Source organism: Rhinopithecus bieti, unplaced genomic scaffold (genome assembly GCF_001698545.2).
Source record: "Rhinopithecus bieti isolate Rb0 unplaced genomic scaffold, ASM169854v2 scaffold_1017, whole genome shotgun sequence".
NCBI classification, from domain to species: domain Eukaryota; kingdom Metazoa; phylum Chordata; class Mammalia; order Primates; family Cercopithecidae; genus Rhinopithecus; species Rhinopithecus bieti.
The window spans coordinates 5,200,034-5,221,351 of NW_016803657.1; the positions used below are offsets into that span (position 1 = coordinate 5,200,034).

The following is a 21,318-nucleotide window of genomic DNA, read 5'->3' on the forward strand; positions in this document are numbered from 1 at the left end:
AATATTTAAATTATACATTTGAGTATCTCATTTGTTTAGTTATTCAAGGGGATTTTAGCTTATTGCTTTTTGCTTTCTGTATGTTGAACTGATTATTCTTTTTGGGCACCTGTTTGTATAAACGTATCGATTTGACCTGTACTTGAATTAACTATTTATTTTTTATATGTTGGACAGTACTACAGATTGCTCTATTTATGAACTGTATGTTTTTCTTTAATATGCATTTTGGAATCCTGCTTTTGGAACCTTATTTGCTTCTGTATGCTCAACCTTATTCACTAATGTTTGATAATAATGCATTATAAAATAGCAGTGCTATTTCTTTATCACAGGCTTGCAGTATTTATTTAGCATTTGCAGTTTCGAAATAATTAAACAATGCTGATGTACAGTTCTTACTGCATTTCAAAGACCTAACCAGTTAATTAGCTTAAGTGGTTCTCTCAGCCCTATTGACAGTTGGAGACACATAGTGCTGGCCTGTCAGGCTGCTAAAATGAAACATAAGAATGGCATACCGTGGTTAGCTTCTTTTCCTCCTCACCCTTGAGATATGAGTTGGCTTTCTTCTGTGTGAGATGAAAACAAAACCAGATCATATAAACTGACACTTCTGCTTCAGATTAACATGAGCCTCCTTATTCAATTTCATGCTGGTATTTCCACCCTCCTTTGCCTCACTGAGATTTCATTAATCCTCATATCCTTAATTGCCCCCCTTTCCCTTATGATGGTCTGTTTTAAGATTCTATTATGGTTTTTTTTTTTTTTGGGGGGGGGGATGACTTTGAGGTCATCTGAACAATGCTCTTGGTTAATCTAAGAATGGGTTACAATCTGATCACATACTTACTTCTGTGTTTGTGTCTCTCTGCCTGTACAGTCAGGTCGTCTTGTTCTGCCTCTTCACCCTTGGCTGACTTTCACTCACGGACTTTGAAGTGTTACTGCTTCTATTTTCATCAAACTTTATATAAATTACACAGTTTTTCCACAAATATACTTTTAGTATAGTTTGGCTCCAGAATCCAGTCCTTTTGCAGGACAGGGGTAGAGGAAATGGCAATGAAGGAGAGGGAAGTCCACGTAGGAAGAAATCCCAAGACTGGAGGTGGAGTGGAGACAGCAGCAGAAGAGAAGAGCGTTGGGGATGGCTCTGTGTTGAAGCTGGGTGACTGTTGACTCAGAGAAAGAAGTTGAGAGGAGAACCACCCTTTGTGTTTAGGTGGGGTGGGGTGGAGGGGATTGAGGTGTGGAGTTTGATTTTTGACATTCTTGTGTTTATGTTGGTAAGACATCTTGTGGAACTCTCCTAGCAAAGTTTAAGCGAATGAACATATATTTTTGATGGGGTGTATATTTGAGAGTCACAGCACAGAGGTAATCATAACAGGAGCCACTGTTTGTTGAGTGCATGCTATTAGCTACAGTGAAAAGTGCTTCACAGACATGCTGTCTGTGCTTCCGTGTCCTCACCTGTAAAAGGGATTTAATAGTAGGATTCTTGTGAGGATTAAATGAATTGATATATGTAAAGTCCATAACAATGTCTGGCACATAATAAGTAATATTTAAATGTTATAATCACAGTTTAATTCAACATCCTTTGGAAAGAGGTATTTTTACAGGTTGAACATCCCTCATCTGAAACTTTTTGAGCACTGACATGACACCTCAAAGTGGAACATTCTACACCTGACCTCATGTGATGGGTCACAGTCAAAACTTTGTTTCATGCACATCATTTATATTATATATATATAATGTATAAATATTATATAAAGTGACCTTCAGGTTCTGTGTATAAGGTGTTTATGAAACATCTTATGAATTGAATTTCGTATTAGACTTGGGTCCCAGCTCCAAGATATCTCATTATGTATATGCAAATATTCAAAAATCGGAAAAAATCAGAAATCATTCCCTTCTGGTTTGGGGCATTTTGGATAAAGGATCCTCAGTTTGTGTACACATCTTATATGGGGGAAACTGAGGCTTGAGCACCTAACTACTCTGCCAAAGGTTGCATAACTCATAAGCGGCAGGTCAAACCATATCTTCTTTTTTTTTTTTTGGAGATGGAGTCTTGCTCTATCGTCTAGGCTGGAGTGCAGTGGCATGTTCTTGGCTCACTGCAACCTCCACTTCCCAGGTTCAAGCAGTTCTACCTCTTCAGCCTCTCTAGTAGCTAGTCTTACAGGCAAGCACTACCACGCCCAGCTAATGTTTGTGTTTTCAGTAGAGACAGTGTTTCACCATGTTGGCCAGGTTGGTCTCGAACTGCTGACTTCAGGTGATCTGCCTGCCTCGGCCTCCCAAAGTACTGGGATTACAGGTGTGAGCCACCGTGCCCGGCCTAAACCATATTCTTAACTCTGCTTGTCTCTCACCTGTCTTTGTGGAAATAAACACCTTCACAGAGGCTTCATGGTGTAGAGGAAAGACAGGACAAAATACCTAACACACAAGGGGTTGTTTTGCATATTAAATGAACAATACCCTTTTAAATCGTGTAAGAAGAGCTTTGTAATGAAAATCATCATAATAGAGAAAAACTTACAGAAAGGTAGGAGTGAGGCTTGGCATTTGAGCTCCTGCGGAAGACCAAGAGAGAGAAGGGAAGATCAGTGTAGGGCAAAGCAAATCCAAGAAAGCCAGGAAGATAAGAGGAAGAATCATGTACTTTGTGCATTTGCGGACAAAAGCGTTTCAAAAAGCACCTAAGGGTTGATGCCATCAAGTGCTGCGCGGAGGTCATTGAGAGAGAGAACTAAGAAAAGGCAGTCGGAGTCACATTTTGGTGTTAACCAGATTAAATTTCCTTTTGGAGCAAAAATAATTGACTACACATACAGTTATAAGAATCAGGAACATATGATTCAATAACATAGATGAGTCAGGAACTGAAATTTGGGGTGTAGATTTATTCCTTTGACTTTCCCTCCCTTTTCCAGTTCATGTTTTACCAACAGAGTATTCTGGTAGCAGCAGTGTCTGACATTTGTCAGCTTAATTAGAGATCAGTTACAAACTCAGCTATCTTATGGATCTGTGATACTTCCCAGCAAATCTGAAATGCAGTAGGTATACTGACATGAAATGATGAGAAATATGCTAATTTTAACCTGAAAAGTTCCCTATTAATGCAGCAATTTCTCTTATTCATACTAATTCTCATTTTTTCCTGTATCCTTTGTGTCTAGTCTCTCCACAATTGAAAAGCTGTTTTGACCACCACTTAAGAGCAGTAGACTATAAACTCTGGAGTTTAATTTGTTTAATGTCAGTGAGGGCTTGATGGGGGTTGGGACTTTGTTCACTAGGTATGAACCCATTGCCTAGAAATCCGAGGAAGGGTGTATTGCAGGTTCTTACGGGTATTCCTAGGAAGAAGAAATTATTTCCAAAGAGAATTAGCGTGTAGAGGAGACGCACACAAAGCAAAGGAGGTTTGATTTGCACAATGTAAGGAAATGTAAAATTTCATTAGAAGCAAGAGAAAGAGGACATTCCCACAAAAGATGGAGAGAAAGAAGGCATGTTTAAATCAGCTGATTTCCAGTTTATCTGAAACATTTGAAAGTAAACACAAGTAGAGCTAGATTTAGAGGTGTAAGATGTGGGCAATTAATACATTTATATGGCTCAAAATTTGAAGAGTTGGAAAGCATCTACAGTGAAAAAAGCCCCTTTGTTGCCCCATTTCCTCAGCCACTCAGGCAGTTCCCCAGAGTCTCTGTGCATAATTACATATAAATACAAACATGTATATTATTTCTCCTCCCTCCTTTATTTTTCCAAAACGGTATCAAACTGTATGTTTTCTTTTGCACCTTGCCTTTTTCTCACTCAACATGTTTCTTGGAGCTGCCCCTTAAGCAGTTTGTGACTGTGTAATTAGGACACAGGCAGCTGCTGCTTTTTTTGTTAAAGGCCACTGCAAAATGTTCCTTCATGTGTTTATACCATAATTTACTTAACCAGTCTCTTGTTCGTGGACATTATAACCTTTTGCTATTATGCAGGGTGCTGCAAAGTGAGCAATCTTTTCCACGTGTCATTTCACACATGTGCAAGTAAAGCTGTAGGATAAATTCCTAGAATGGCTGGATGAAAAGGCAGGGGCAGTTATGATTTTGAAAGATGTATCCAGGTGGCCTTCTCCAGAGGTTGCAAGTATGTGAAAGACTTACTTCCAAGCCAGTCTCTTCTATGCTGCCTGCTATAACTACCAATTAGGAATTTATGTGGGTTAATAAGTAACCCATGCCTGGAAGATTTAAGGAATGTGACCTTCCTAATGCATATTATTTTTAATCACTGTGCTTTCAACCTAATGCCCAGCTGAGATTAAGCCACGTGATACATATTTATTGCAAACCTACTATTTGGTTCCAGGGAATCGGCAAGGAGCAAGGTGTTATGCTCTCTTGGAGTTTATATTCTGATAAATAAACAAGATTATTCCAAGGAGTGATAAATACTATGAAGATAAGACACATGACAATATAATTGTAACTTGGCAGGGGGCAGGCTAATTAGAAGGAGTAGCCTGGTTATGGAAGGCCTCCCTGAGGAAGTGATATTTCAGCTAAACCTGGATGATGTAAAGGAGCCAGAAATGTGGAAATCTTGGGTGGCAGTAGCAGGAGCAGCTGCAAAGCTCTTGAGCCAAGAGTCGGCCTAGTGGTTCTAGAAACACAAAGTTGAGTAGAATAGGACAGGGACTATCATGAGCAGAGGGGAGCAGGGCATAGCCTGGAAAGCTGAAGAGGGGAAGGGGTCAGACCAGGTCGATCCTCGCTGTGGTAAGGATTGCAAGATTTCAAATATGGACGTGATGTGGAGATTTACTTGTTAAAAAGATAACTTGGAGCCAGGTGCAGTGGCTCCCATCTGTAATCCTAGCACTTTGGGAGGCCAAGGCAAGTGGATCACTTGAGGTCAAGAGTTTGAGACCAGCCTGGCCAACATAGTGAAACCCCATCTCTACTAAAGACATGATAGTTATTCGGGCATGGTGGTGGGCACCTGTAATCCCAGCTATTTGGAAGGCTGAGACAGGAGGATCACTTGAACCCAGGAGGCAGATGTTGCCTTGAGCTGAGATCACCCCACTGCACTCCACGGCAACAGAGCGAGACTCCATCTCAAATAACTAACTAACTAACTCACTCACTCACTCACTCACTCACTCAGAGGCCGGACATGGTGGCTTACACCTGCACTTTGGGAGGCCATGGTGGGAGGATCACTTGAGGCCAGGAGTTTGAGACAGCCTTGGCAATGTAGCAAGATCCACCATCTCTACAAAAAATTTAAAAAATTGGCCAGATATGGTGGCACATGTTTGTGGTCCCAGCTAGTTGGGAGGCCAAGTTGGGAGGATTGCTTGAGCACAGGAGTTCGAAGCTGCAGTGAGAAGTGGTTGCACCACCGCACTTAAGCCTGGGTGATGGATGAGACCCTGTCTCTAAAAAATAAAAAGATAACTTGGGCTGCTGAGTGGAGAACGGATTGGAAGGGGGCAAAGGATTCTGTGGTGAGAGTATGTGTTGGGCTGGGCTGTAGTGTCAGCAGCAGAGATAGCTATGCCTTGGAAGACATATTTTTGCAGAGGTGGAACTGTCAGGATTTGTATGCCTTATGGGTGATAGGCAGAAAGAGGAATCAAGGACTCCTAGAATTTTGGCTTGAGCAAGCTGGGCATAGAGACAGGAAGAGACAAGGTTGGGGTGTGGAGGAGGAGGAGAAATCTGAAGGGTCCTAGGGCACTTTCTGAGATGAGTGGCCTGAAGAATGCGACAGAATGGACTGTTTGGCCCACCCCATGGAGGAGGAGAGTGCTGGGTTTTAGAAATGCGGCATCTCAGAACCCTGACTTCTGTCATGGTGCCTGGAGCCTAAAGTGGGGAGCAGAGCATCCAGCGAAGGTGAGAAGTGTCCCAAAATCTGGAGAATGTTTGTTTCTTTGGTATGTTTTACTCTTTTTTTTTTCCTTTACATGTTTATCTGTAGATCTTCCTTGATCACAAAAAATGAAGTTTGCACATTTGTGAAACTGAAAGTAAAACCTTATGTTTTTGTGAAACTTTGAGATATAATCTGCATCCTATAAAATTTATTTAAAATTGCACGATTGTGATTTTTCTCATAATCATAAGGTTGTGCAACCATCACCACTATCTAACTCCGGAACATTTTTATCACCCCTGAAAGCAACCCCGTGCTCAGTAGCAGTTACTCCTTTTCCTCCATTCCCCCAGCCCCTGGCACCCACTAATCTACCTTCTGTATTCTAGACATTTTTACAAATGGAGTCATATAATGTGGTTTTGTTTTTTTTTTTTTTTTTGTGATTGGCTTCTTTCACTTAAAATAACATTTTTAAGATTCATCCATGTTGTAGCATGTGTCAGATCTCCATTCTTGATGGCTGAAAAAATATTTCCGTGCACGGATATGCCACATTTTATTAATTTGTTCATCAGTTGACGAACACATAGGTTGTTTTGACTTTTCGGCTATTATGCATAACACTGCTGTGAACATTCGTGTTGAAGTTTTTGTGTGGACACATTTTCTTTCTTTTGGTTGTATACATAGGAGTGGAATTGCTAGATTATGCTAACTCGATTTTTATCTTTTGAGGTTGTATCCAACTTTACTATTTATAAAGTACTTTGTATTCTTTATATAATTTATTTATCATGATAACTGTGAAAGGAAACTGAAGTACTGAAGGATTTGATGGGCTAGAGGAAAACCTGCGTATGTCACAAAAATACATTTAAAATGAGGTTCATTCATGCATTGGTTAAAATAGGGCAGACTCGGACGCATAAACATGTCAGGAAAGTAGATACAATGTGTAATACTTACATGGTAGAAGACTGTATTGCAGGTGTATGTGTGTAGAGAAGTTATAGCTCTACGTAATCTCAGCAGAGGTAGATTAAAAAAAAATGAGAGGTAGATTAAATGAGAGGTAGATGAAAAAACACTGGTGAAAAATGATTAAAAAGCAATGATGAGTGAATAAGCGAGTTGATACCATTTATGTAAGTTAAGAAAACCACAAATACCATGTATTGCTCATAGATGGAAATGCCCATACACACACCCATAAGCACAAAAAGGACTGGAAGGATACCCACAAGTCCGTGGTAGTAGTTGCTTTGCATCCCTGCTCCTGAGCTGCAAACCCCATGCCAGTTTTCCTTACTATATATTTACGAATCATTTCTGTTATGTGACTACATTTCTTCGGAGTAGGGACTGTTTTCTTCACCGATTTCCATTGCCTAGCACATAAGTGTGAACGCATATTTTTGAATGAGTAACTGAATGAACTAAATGATTTTGGGAACAAGATAGGGCAGGACTACTGAATAAGCCACTCTCCCCCATCCTGCTCATTGTCTCTGCTCCCTACCTTCACATTCTATTAGTGTTGTCATAATATGAGGCTTGCAATTACCAGAGCAGTTCCATATGACACGACATGCTAATAAAGCAGATGGTGTGTGCAAATAAGCAGGATAAAAGAGGTCTTTGCTGCAAAAGTCATTGCTGTCTCCTTTAAAGTATGAAGTATTTTATGATTTCTCAGTAGATTTTATCTTCATTGTCAAGGTAATGATTATGGATCATATAAATCTTTATGGCTTTGTTGTATCAAGTGTCAAATTACACAGCTTAGTCAGGTAGTTGTAGAAAGAAAGATGTCTATGATCAGATTAGGAAGTCATAGTACTAAAATTTTTGCCTTTCAGGGAGGAGTTGGTCTCACTTCTTTGTGTTTAGATAGCAGAGAACTGTGCTCCTGTTGTAGGGCCCTCCCTCCTTTCTCTTTATTAACTTCTTCCCATGGGAGAAAGAATGGCAAATTGGAAAGCTCAGAGCTTGACATTAATATGAGTGAAGTCACTGTATTTCCACATGGCTTTCGTTCTTTTTTTTTTTTTTTTTGGAGGGGGCGGCTACAGAAAGGTGCCAACTCTCCTCTACTTCTTGCCTGCTGTCTTCGGGCAATAAGGAGAAGAGGGAGGTATTCCCCTGGCAGGCGTAATCTGGTCTATACTGTTTCTAGTCCACCCTTCGCCTGGGTGGGTAAATCAGTTCAGGTTTGCTCTGTGAACTTGGCCGCCTTCAGGTCAGGAAGAAGAACATTGGAAGCCCCGTTGACCTCAGGCTTAAGCTGTATTCTCCAGCACATTTACCAGAAGCCTCTGGGGTTGTGTGTGACCATGCCTCAAATAAAGCCCATGTTCTGATCCCCATCTGTCTGTCAGATGTTATTTGTGGATGTTATGAGTGGTTATGCCCAGTTGGTTAGAACCCGGAAAGTGATAGAAGTGAGCTTTGCAGCTGGGCGCGGTGGGTCACGCCTGTAATCCCACACTTTGGGAGGCCAAGGCGGGTGGATCACCTGAGGTCAGGAGTTCAAGACCAGCCTGGCCAACATGGTAAAACCCCGTCTTTACTAAAAAATACAAGAATTAGCTGGGCGTGGTGACGGGCGACTGTAATCTCAGCTACTGGGAAGGCTGAGGCAGGAGAATCCCTTGAACCCAGGAGGCAGAGGTTGCAGGGAGCCGAGACTGTGCCATCTCACTCCAGCCTGGGCAACAAGAGCTAAACTCTGTATAAAAACAAACAAACAAACAAAAAACAAAACTAGCGAACCCTACAGCTGCAGGCTGAGGTTCTAGTTTTGGCAGTAAGCTAAAGTGTAAATAATTTGACATTTAAAACTATGGAACAAATAGAGCTGGGACACGGGCTGCCCCTGCCCACCTCTCCAGCCAGTTCCCCCACTCGTCATGTTTTTTCTGGTGCATGTGGTCTGACCATCTTAGCTTCTCAGGTTTGCCAAACTGTTTTTCAGCTGTATGTCCACTGTCTATGCTGTTTTCTCTGCTAACTTTCTCTGTCTCTTTTTTTTCTCTCCTACTTGCTGCTTTTACGGTCAAGTTCTGACTCTTCAAGCATACACTTAAATAGTACCTTCTCTGACCCCCTAGGCTAGGTTGATTGCTTCAGTATACTAAGGCAAAAACACCCTGAGGATCTGTGCTCACTACCCCCTGTGTTTTCCTTTTGTAAGATTTATCACACTTGTAATCAAATATTTATGCTATGATATATCTGTTGCCTTTCTAGATTTTCTAACAGTTTTCTTTGCATTGTTACATGAAGTGTTTAGTGCAGAGTTAGGCACACATATTTGGTGTCTGAGGGAGATTTGTTGAGTGAATAAAATAGCAGTGTCCAGCATCAACACAGACTGCTGAGATATGGCACGTCAGAGTCTGAAAGGCTTCTGTCGGGTTGGTAAGTGGAAGTCATTGGATGTTTTACAAAGAATAGTTTTAGTAAGGTGGTGGGGACGGAAGTGAGTTTGCAAAGTATCTTATACAAAGCAAGACTTAATTACTCACTTATGCAACATTGGAACCCTTGCAAGTGATTTCTCTACTGACAGCAACTTTTCTTGAGTTACTCAATAGACACTGTCAGAATCTGCCAGATTACAACAAAGGGATAAAAATAAGTCCCGATCACCTGAGGTCAGGAGTTCAAGACCAGCCTGGGCAACAAAGTGAAACCCAGTCTTTACTTAAAATACAAAAAAAAAAAAAAAAAAAAAAAAAATGGCTGAGCCGGGTGGCACGTGCCTGTAATCCCAGCTACTTGGGAGGCTGAGGCAAGAGAATTGCTTGAGCCCAGCAGGCGGAGGTTGCAGTGAGTCGAGATTGTGCCATTGGACTCCAGCCTGGGTGACAGAGCGGGACTCTGTCTCAAAAACAAGCAAGTCCCAAGGCATTATACTATGACCTTTTCCTCAATGGGTAGTGAACAGAATGGAATATTCATTTCACTACAAATAATCACAGGCAGGTGGTACAGAGCACTGTGCTCCAGAAAAAGCAGAGAGGAGCCTAGAGATTTCTGATCTCTGCATATCACTCAGCCAAAAGTATAGTCATTTGCTTAAAAAAAGACCAGTGGCATCAAAAAATATGTATTATTTCATCTCTCTGCTCTACAGGACTCAAAACATAGCCTTAAATGACTAACTCTTCACATGAGCATGACATAACTTGGAAATCTTCCTATAATGGAAGTGGCCTTGTGAAGACATTTATTGTTAAGACTTTCCAGGGTGTATTTTGGGAGGTGCTATGGGCAGATACATAGGCGATACTGTACATAGTCCAGGATGTTCTACTTTTGAAAATTAACAATAATTACAAATACACTCAAGACCTTGGGGCAAGTTAACTGTTCTCAGCACTTTATATATACAGTTGTCCCTCAGTATACACCGGGACCACCCCCACCCCTTGCCTATACTCAAATCTGCGCATGCTCAGTCTTACAGTCAGCCCTGAAGAACCCATATATGTAAAAAGAGGGTATCTCTAGACAGTGAGGTAGCTTTCTGTTGGCTCTTGTAGGGACCATGTTCTTGTAGACTTGACAAAGAATGTTGTATCAAAAGTAACTCCTTTTTCCTGATTTAAAGATGACATTTACATGGTTTTTGTGTCCGATGAATATGGTATTTTTGATCTGCATTTGGTTGAAATGCATTTGACCTGCTCAGTTGAAACCTGTGTTGTTCAAGGGTCAAACTGTATTATTTAATCCTTGCAGCAAATCCTGTGAGGAAGCAGTCCTTATTCCTTTTACAGAGCAGGAACCTGAAGCTCACAGAGCTTAAGGGCTTTGCCCGAAGTGGCAGAACTGGCATTCGAACCTAGGCATTCTGGCTTCAGAATCCGTGTTCTTCCCTTTTAGGTTATGCTGCATCTCTGTGGCCACTTGATGATAAAGTCAGTAATTAGGATCCACTGTTGCTCCCTCTTGTGCCTCTGCCCTTTTGCTCATGTTCTCCTCCCTGACACTGGAGCACCTGCCTGCTCCGTCACCTGCAGTGAGCGTCTGGTGATACGTCAGCACAGAGCCGCTTTCTCCCACCCGGCAGGTCCACAGGGGATTGCTGTTGGGAAAGTATCGAGTGCTCTGGACACCACAGTCTGTTCTGTAGGATTCTTCTGTAGCAGGAGCATTGTCGTGGACTCAGTTGCCTTTTGAATGCTGCTCAGGTATCCTAGTCATCTTTCACAGTGTCGATCATATGGGAAAATATGTTTCTAGTTCTGACAACTGAATTACATGTACACTTTTGGAACATAATCTGCTTTTAGGTTGAGAACTACCTGTGTATTCATGAAGTACTAAAGTTCCCAGTGTTCAAAAAATGCCCTAAGCTATTAACAGAGAATTAACAGCTTTCTCTAAATAACAAAACTGAGCTTAGTATGGCCTGGTATTAATCCCTACCTAGAAGTTTCACAATCAAAAGGGCAAAATGTGGAAAAGCAAAGATAAATAAGTAAAATTGGAAAATATGCAAAGCCATTAGAGATGTACCAATGCCTCAGAAGTAGGTAATAATGAGAAATGCACCCAACCTCTGTGACTGTGAAACATGCCACCCAAGCTTTGGGTTTTTGGAATCTTTCTCTGGCACTTGAATCTCCTTGTCAGTGGCAAACTGGAGAGCCTTCCATACTTCTGTGCAAAGAAAAACATACCCTAGAGCAAAAACAAAATAAAATGCTGTTTAATATTCAATTTGGTGCCCTTTGGATTTAAACGTTGTAGTGATACTATTATAGCAGGATTAACAGTATTGTCATATTAGCATTGATTTTTTCCCTTTTGTTTTTGGCTTGGTGAATTTGAAAGTGTTGTTTAACAGAAAAGATTTTAAAAGGTTAGATGCAATAGGATTTATTTTGCACAGTTTGATGGATTGCCAGCAGCAGGGAAACTACAACTCAGATGGTTTCAACACCTTTCTGTTCTTGGATTTTTCGTTTCTCCCTAATTTTTTTTTGAGAGCAGTAATCATTTTACTGTATCTGAAAGAGATACCTAAGTATCTAGGTATCTAGTTAGGTGCTAATGAACTCCTCCTGCCCATTTTTTAATCGTTTGCTTTGTTGTACCTCTAAGTAATCTTGCTAATCTTTTGGGGGAGGGGCTAAAGAAATATTTCTACTTAATTTTGGGATTTACTTTGTCTTTTACAGAGCTTGGTATGTGGTTCAACAGTGAGTAGGATTATAGCAAGTTGCTATTTTAGAGAAAGTAAATGTTATCTCATTATGTTCCTTTTAACATAAAGAGAATCTTTATGGAAGAATTTGTAACGTCTCAAGAACATTTTTTAAAATTTCGTTTTATTTTAAGTTTCAGGATACATGCGCAGGATGTGCAGGGTTGTTACATAGATAAACATGTACAGATTAACCCGTCACCAAGTATTAAACCCCACATGCATTAGCTGTTTGTCCTGATGCTCTCCCTCCCTCCACGCCGCCGCGATAGGCCCTAGTGTGTGTTGTTCCTCTCCCCTGTGTCCATGTAAAACAGTTGTTTTAAAGCTTAGTACTTGGATTGTTTGATTATTGTACTGTTTAGTGGCTTTCTTGAGAAAGAGTAAATTAAAGCTTTTATCAATTTTTTTTTTTTTAACAGCAAATCTGCACTCTCCTTTTTTTTTTTTTTTTTTTTTTTTTTTTTTTTTTTTTTTTTGTGGCCCAGGCTGGAGTGCAGTGGCATGATCTTGTCTCGCTGCAACCCTTGCTTCCTGGGTTCAAGTGATTCTCCTGCCTGAGCCTCCCGAGTAGCTGGGACTACAAATGTGTGCCACCACACCCAGCTAATTTTTGTAATTTTAGTAGAGACAGGGTTTCAACATGTTGGCCAGGCTGGTCTCGAACTCCTGATCTCCAGTGACCCGCCCACCCTCCTCGGTCTCCCAAAGTGGTGGGATTACAGGTGTGAGCCACTGAGCCTGGCCTGCACTCTCACTTCTAGTTATCAGTGTTAAATTTATTATTTGTCACTAAATAATTGTGATGTTCACGATTACCAAAGCCTTTTAAAACTGCATTTTTATAATTTTTGCTACTTTCTGATAGAAAACCTTTTGACTTAAATATCTTGTGAATATTTTCTAAGTTTTAGATTGACATTAGTTTTGATATGTAAGGTTTAGTTTTCAGTATTGAGCTGCTGTCTGTAAACAAATTATATTTTGAAGTGAAATTAGTGGAGAATGGACAATTTTCTACATTGCATGAGTGTCTACAGCTAGAGAGTATCTCTAGGGAGTGAGGTAGCTTTCTGTTAGCTCTTGGACGGGATCATGTTTTTTGGGCTTGACAATGGATGTTGTGTCAAAAGTCATAACTCCTCTGATTTAAAGATGACATTTAGAGTGCTGTAGGTTTATGAGAACCTGCTCTAAACCTCAAATAACAGAGCTGCTGCCAGGGCTGCTGCCTTCCTTCCTGGTTTCTGGGTGCTTGAGACTCTTTGAAAGTGGGCCAGGTGTGGTGACTCCTGTCTGTAATCCCAGCACTTTGGGAGGCTGAGGTGGGCATATAACTTCAGTCCAGGAGTTGTGAGATTCTTGAAATGTAAAGCATAGTTGATGAGTGGGGGAATTAAATAGGAGACTGGATGTTGCCCAAAATAAAATAAGAAATTAGAAGATATGAGGCCTTAACAACAACAGCAAAAATGAGATGTATCTATCTATAATGAGATTTCTGAATGTCGTAATACAGAGAAAATTCTGTATCTAATTAGAATAAAACTTGTTACCTTCAAGTGGAATGAATCAAATGCAATCATTCTATACTCAGCCAAACTACTTTTACGTAGGTGGTCAAAGGATCAATATTTAAAAACTGCTATTATTCTCACTTTGAATTCTTTCAGAAAAAAAAAATTAGAAAATACTTAAGGCAGTGGTGAATTCAAGAGTGAAAAACCCACAGGAAAGAACATATGGCTTATATGCAACTGATGTAACTTGAGTCAAATCTAAATAAAAGTTAATTGGTTGGAAGCTAAGTGGATTCGTTGACATGAAAAGTACTATAGAATATAACCAATTTTTCTTCATACTGGAAGTCCTTTTGAAAAATCAAATTATTTCTGGGTGTGGTGGCTCATGCCTGTAACCCTAGTAACTTGGGAGGCTGAGGGAGGAGGATTGCTTGAGCTTAGAAGTTTGAGACCAGCTTGGGCAACATAGCAAGACCCCATCACACAAACCCAGAAAACATCAGATTATTTCTTTCTGTAGCTCTGAGTGTATATGCATATCTAATGAAATGAATGAAAACCCTACTCTGGCAACACAGGAGTTGGGCTGGGGATGAAAGGTGGGGGAAAAGTGGGGGTACTTAGGATGTGGGAGAGGAAATTATACAAACATGATAGACTATTAATTCCTGGGAAAAAATACCAGAAACAACTGATCTGATATTCAGAAGTAATCATAAAAATAGATACCATTTACTGAATGTTGCAAGGCCTTTGCTAAGTACTTAATATTGTTACCTCATTTTACCCTGTATATTATCAGAGATATTAATGGGGTGGCTAATTTACGTATCTGCCGAATGTGTAATGAACACTCATTAGCATTATAGATATGTTAATTTAAAAGTGTATCTGTGTCCTTTTAAAAATATTTCCTTTTCCCCCTTAAAGTCTAGGGAATAATCCTCACCAATAAGGAGCTGCAGGAAACTATTGTAAATCCAGGTTGTAAAGAGAAAATAAATTGGTTGGTGAGAACTGTCACCTTTTCCAGAAGATAATTTAAGCACAAATGATTCCAACAATTTACATTTTTAATTATGGCCAATATAGTTGACTTGGTTTAAATCAGACAGGAGAGAAGAGGAAAATTTTTATTGATTAACCAGGCCCTGAATTTTCTGTCTTAGGAGGAGGAAATTATGTAGTTAAATTGTATGATTCCTGTCAAAAGAACAATGAACTTTTGAGCAGATTGGCTGAGCAGAGAGAATACAGAGCAGGGCTAATGGAATCTTCATCAAAGAGAATTTCTTGGGATAAGCAGGTTTCTATGCTTTTATAAGACAGATTTGTTTTGGGCAGTGAGAATATAAAAACAAATTCGGGAATGAGGTTAATTGATAAAGAACCTGAGTTGTGTTTTAGTCATGGAAACAATGGCTTTTTTTTTCTTTTCCCCAGTTTTGTTTTCTATAAAAAGTATCCTGGCTAGGCGCGGTGACTCAAGCCTGTAATCCCAGCACTTTGGGAGGCCATGACGGGCGGATCACGAGGTCAGGAGATCGAGACCATCCTGGCTAACACGGTGAAACCCCGTCTCTACTAAAAAATACAAAAAACTAGCCGGGCGAGGTGGCGGGCGCCTGTAGTCCCAGCTACTAGGGAGGCTGAGGCAGGAGAATGGCGTGAACCCTGGAGGCGGAGCTTGCAGTGAGCTGAGATCCGGTCACTGCACTCCAGCCTGGGCGACAGAGTGAGACTCTGTCTCAAAAAAAAGAAAAAAGTATCCTAAATATAAACGAGATATATTTCCAGGTAGGACTGTAGTATATAACTCAGTAGTCTGTAAACTGATTTTTGTTTTGCTTTTGATTCTGAATGGATTAGGAAAATTCCTTCCAGAGACCAGAAGATCAGACAAACACCATACCAGTTTCTCTGCTATGAAAATTATAATTCAACCTTGTAAAATTTTTCTAACGTTGTGTCCTCTGTAAATAACAGAGAGTGAAAATAAGTCAAACCATTTGTTTTTTTCCTCTAAATGTTCTGAACATTAAACAAATGGTTCTTGGCAAATACGTACTAATTTTTTTTTTTTTTTTGAGATGAGTCTCTATCACCTAGACTAGAGTGCAGTGGTACAATCTTGGCTCATTACAACCTCTGCCTTCCAGGTTCAAGTGATCCTCCTCCCTCTACCTCCCAAATAGCTGGGACTACAGGTGCGTGTCACCACTCCTAGCTAATTTTTGTATTTTTAGTAGAGATGGGGTTTCACCATGTTGGCTAGGCTGGTCTCGAACTCCTGACCTCAGGTGATCGGCCTGCCTAAGTGCTGGGATTATAGGCATGAGCCACCATGCCCGGCCATACTAATTTAATTTTAGGAATGTTGTTTTATAGCTCATTTTGAACAAAATTGTAAGAAGATTATTTTGTGCCCCTATGTGTGATAATCACAGTAGCTTGATGTAGATATTTGGTATCTTTTTAGAATACTTAACGTTTAGATAAATCTTTTATTTGGAAACATATTCCTAAAACATTTAAGCCTAGTTATGCCACCCTCAAATACAAGGATTTTATGAACTATGTGGGCTGATTCAGGAAATCTTTTCACACTGATATAAACAGGAGACTTCAATATTATTGTGGGAAGAAAAATGAGAAATTTGAAGATATGGGTCTTATGAATCTTGCTGCATCAATTTGTTTTCTGCTGATAGTCTGACTGATGCACAGTTTAGTTTTCAAAAAATTTCTCTTCAAAAATATTAGCTGGGCACGGTGTTCACACCTGTAATCCCAGCACTTTGGGAGGCGGAGGTAGGAGGATCTCTTGAGGCCAGGAGTTTGAGACCAGTCTGGGCAATGTAAGGAGACTCCATCTCTACAAAAAATAAAAAATTAGCCAGGCGTGGTGGCATGCACCTGTAGTCCTAGCTACTTGGGAATCTGAGGCATGAGGATCCCTTGAGCCCAGGAGGTCAAGGCTGCAGTGAGCTATGATAGCACTACCGTACTCCAGCCTTGGTGACAGAGCAAGACCCTGTCTCAAAAAAACAAAATATTTTCGTCCTTGGAAAATAAAACCTAAAATATCTAAGAAGAGCAGCACAATATTTTTCTTTTTTTTTTAAGTAGCAGGACTGACCAAAGCCATTTCTAGCCAAATTATTTATTCATCAATATTGTTACTACATTCTCTATGTGGAAAAGTATTCAAATCTTGAGGCCTATGTTTTTTCCAACTTGAGAGTCATACAATTGTCAGCCTTTTTTTTTTTTTTTTTTTAAGTAGTAGACAAATTGTTAGAACTACAAAACTAAAAATTACCTTCTGTTTTTCTTCCCTATAAGCTGCTGTTGACGTGAAGCGAACTCAGGGAGACAGGCCTGTTGTTCTCCTCCTATGGCACTGATTTACGCTTTTTCCGAAGGGAAATTTATGGCCCTTATCTGTTGAGGACTTTTATGAATGACTGGTATAAATCAAGAATTGAATGAATATTTTTCCCTTTAAGCATAAATCTATGATTGGGAGATTGATTTCTGAGTAACTCTTTGGTAACCCATTTAAATTGTCATCTACCAATTTTCTGTGTTTTGGCATAAACTGAATAACTAAAATATAACTTAATACCAGCATGATAGATTTGTTTTTCTTCTATGGATAGTTTAGAATTCATCTAGACTTCTCATAGACCTCGATAAATAACTCAGCAGTCAGAATGGAAAACAAATTTATGTAGTGGAAATCTCATTAATGAGAATGAACGATACAACTATATTCAAGTTTTAGGCAGCAGAAGGAAAATGATAGAAATGTATCTGTTGAATTTTAAAGATTCTTATGATAAAATTGATCATTAATTCAGAAAGATAAGTATAAAAAGCAAGTCCTTTCTGGGACATTTGAAGACTAACAGCCTTTTCTTGAAAGTTCTGGGAAAGTATGTGAAAAAAGCTAGCCACTATGATCCTTTACCTACACTTCCTTAAGAGGCTTTCCCTCAGCAAGGTGTGCTTTCTAAAAACTAAATATAAGAGACAATAGGAGCCCACATAGGGTGGAAAGCTAGAAATCAGGTGGGTTAAAAATAATTTCATCTACACTGTCTTCCCCTTCTCAAAAGATTTTTAATCTGTAAATGGCAACTTATACATGGAAGGGTTATAAAATACATAAAATTACTTTTTATTTTTCTTCTCAGATATATGGCGTGCTCTTTATCTTCCCCTTGTTCCAAGTACTTACTTACTTAAATGGTAAACAACATGGAAGGCAGGTTGGTCAGGAGATACGCAGTTGATCCCGTGTTTTTTGAAGAGAACTTTTTTGATGGTAGGAAGAGAAGGACAATGCTGGTCCTGTAGTGCAGGCGTGTAGTAGTGTTTGCTGTGGGACAAAAGGAAGGAACAGACTGGCAGGAAGGGACTGCAGCATGGAAGGGCGCTAAGTGCGTCACTGAATGATAAGGGTGTTAAGTGCAGGATGGCCCACTGGATGGGTAGGGTGAGAGTAGGTTCAGGTTGTAGCTGTGGAATTGGACAGGCTGGGCTTGTTCTAGCAGCACCATTTACTAGCTGTGCCACCCTAGGCAAGTCACCTTCTCTGCTCCTCATTTCCCTTCTCTCTAAACGGTGATAATAAGAGAAGCTACCTTCTGAGGTTGTTAGGATTAACTGAGCTGATATGTAGATATGAAGCCCACAGGACAGTACCTAGCACCTTGCATCCAACAAGTGTCAGCAAAATATTACCCTAGCCAGTCACCTGTACCCATTATCAACATCTCTCTCCAGTTAGTCACCACCTTTGGTCAATCCCACATTTAAATATTTCTTAAAGATGATTTATCTTCTCTGCCCTCATGGCCATAGCCTTAGTGTAGAGACATTTTAACTCTCAAATAAATTAATTCAGTTTATTCTTTTAGACAAATTTTGCTAAAATCCATCGTGCAGAATATGACCTGTTAATTTTCTAAAATGCAGATCTTGCCCTGCCACTCTCCTTAAATCCCTGTCGTGGTTTTCTGTCATCCTTAAGGAATTTATAATTTCAGCATTAAAGGCATGCAGAGTTCTTCAGAAGTTAGCCCTTGCTTGCCTTCCAACCTCATCCCTCAACAGATACTTGATGAACATCATATATTCTAATCCTTACTATACCTTTCCAAAAGGCAGTCTTCATTTTGCACAGTAGTGCAGGACTGGAACAGTGATGGTGCAATCTGAACTACACAAAACAATCTTAATAATAGTGGGAACAACTCCAGTGTTCCCATGACCTTTGAATGTTTTTGTTAAAACATTAAAAATTCTCTTGTGAGTTATAAATGTGTACGGAAATGAAAAAGTAAAACTGGTATTGATTTAGTATACTGTAATGTAAAACATTAGACGAAGGGCTCACGCCTGTAATCCCAACACTTTGGGAGGCCGAGACGGTAGATGGCCTGAGGTCAGGAGTTCGAGACCAACCTAGCCAACATGGTGAAACCCTGTGTTTACTGAAAATACAAAAATGGCTGGGCATGGTGGCAGGCACCTGTAAACCCAGCTACTTGGGAGGCTGGGGCAGGAGAATTGCTTGAACCCGGGAGAGAGAAGTTGCAGTGAGCTGAGATCATGCCATTGCACTCCAGCCTGGGTGACAAGAGCGAAACTCCATCTCCAAAAAAATAAAAATAAATAAAATTAGAAGAATTGAGAATTAAAAACTTATCAAGAGTAGTTGGAACAGTGCCTGTCTTCTTCATCTTGTCATACAATATAAGATGGGCCTAGCATCTTTTCTATGCCTTGGTGAATTTCCATACTCCTTTCTAAGTTTGGATCAGTTTCCCATATTTCATCCTTTGTGCTTTCAGTGAGTTCCATTAATGCGAAGTTGTTTTGCTGGCATCACTTTCTCTGGGACTTCTTCATTCTTTTGCTAATTTATGTGAAGCTGACTTCACCAAGTGCCTGTGGCTGCACATCTAGTGTCTCTTAGATGTCCTTCGTGTCTCTTAGATGTCATTCCCATAGCTATTTCTTCTCTAAATGTCATTTATGTTTGATTCAGATTTCACTTTGAGTTTACCAGTGTTTCGTTGCTGCACTTTCATTTTTGCTGCCCAATTCCCTCTTTGGATTACCCATTTTTGTAAAATGTCAAGTGGGTTAATCACTGTGAGACATGGAGGCACCGCAGCTATATGCTTTGCTGTCTGTGTATGAACTCAGATGCACAGTGACCAATCACTGACAGGCTTTGAGAGAAGTGACGTGATTGGTCATGGAACATGATACACATCTGTTATTTACTCAGCGATTGGTACACTGAAGAGCTAATGGTGAAGTTTCTTTTATGTAATTATGATTGATTAATTTACCATAGTAACTGACATTTGAGTCTTGTTATTGGCAGAATGATATTAAGTAAACTGGTAACTGAAATTTATGCATCTCAAAGCTGTGCAAAGCAAGGACTGCAAGTATGTTATCACCATTTTACAAAGTCTTAAAGGTTAAATGGCTACATGCGTCACATGGCCAAAAAGTGACAGAATTACATTAACATAACTTTTTAAATATCTTTGATATTTATATTATAAGGAGGCACAATCTGTCTCTTGATGCTTCTGTCAAACTAAATTCTTAGGGAGTTCAAATATAAATGGATTGTCTTCAGAAAAAGTTATCAGCATATGTAATTAGGTCCATAGCCCTATAGGAACTCTGTCTGTGCTTAGCTTGGACTGACCATGTAAGATTGCCAAGATTTGCATAAATATCCAATTATTGTAAGGAGCTACTGAAAGCTAGCAACACACCTGACCTTATTTGAGGTTATTTTTGGGAATGAATCAAGAGTCCCCAGCGTTGGAGTGAAGAAAGGACCAGCCCAGAACAAATAAAAAATCCCTGAAAAGGAAAGGAACATCCCATAGTCAAGTGGAGAAAACTGGTCCAAATAGTTAGCAGTGGAGATATTGAGATATCTGGTTAGGATAAGAGATCAGCAGCAGTGGGTAGGGATGTTAATGACTGAAACTTAAGCTTCAGGGATTCAGGAATAAGTTCAATTAGTTCTCTTAGGAATAAGTTCAGTCTCTGCTCAGTTCATCTGGCCAGCTGGTAGTCAGAGGCCACACTAAGTAGTCAAATTTGAGTGAATCTGTTATAAGATACAATCCAGCTTCTACAATAATGAGAAGGCTCAGTTTGGAGCATCTGAAATTGTTCAGGGTACAAGAGAACTGAGATACAGAAATGGACTAAAATAATACTCAGTTGTGGATCGATGAAGGCTGAGAAAAAAAATACGTTTAAAGAAAAGGAGGTTTTTTAAGTGCCTCTAAAATACCAGGTCTTCTAGATTCCTTTTACTTATTAATAATGTAATTCTTATAAACATCTTGTTAGTAGGTGTTATAGTTGTTATTTAGAACTTTTCTGAGGTTATAGAGCTAGTAAGTAATAGAGTTGGGATTTTTTTTTGTTGTTAATCCAGGCCCTTTTCAATATGTAACTAAGTGAAAGATACCAGACTGAAACATCATGAAAAGAAAGTTATTTGGGGAGAGCATCTCTCGTTTTTGATCTTGCAAATCATGTTGTATGGACCTTGGAATGTAATTTTCTGTAGAAATGTTTGAAAATGAATTTGATACATACCCAGTC

General features: G+C 39.7%; 1 protein-coding gene across 6 annotated transcripts in view; it reads left to right on the top strand.

Annotated features, from left to right (window-relative positions):
- The window catches only part of SDK1 (sidekick cell adhesion molecule 1), a 954,524-nt gene that overhangs the window by 69,829 nt on the left and 863,377 nt on the right, over positions 1 to 21,318 (top strand). For 5 of the 6 annotated variants that reach the window (XM_017894733.1, XM_017894760.1, XM_017894750.1 and 2 more), the window contains exon 1: positions 7,537 to 7,638. The exons of the other annotated variant lie outside the window; for it this stretch is intronic. The gene's annotated coding sequence lies outside the window, so the exon portion shown is untranslated. Of the gene's footprint in view, positions 1 to 7,536; positions 7,639 to 21,318 lie in introns of those variants that run through there. 6 annotated transcript variants of the gene reach the window in all.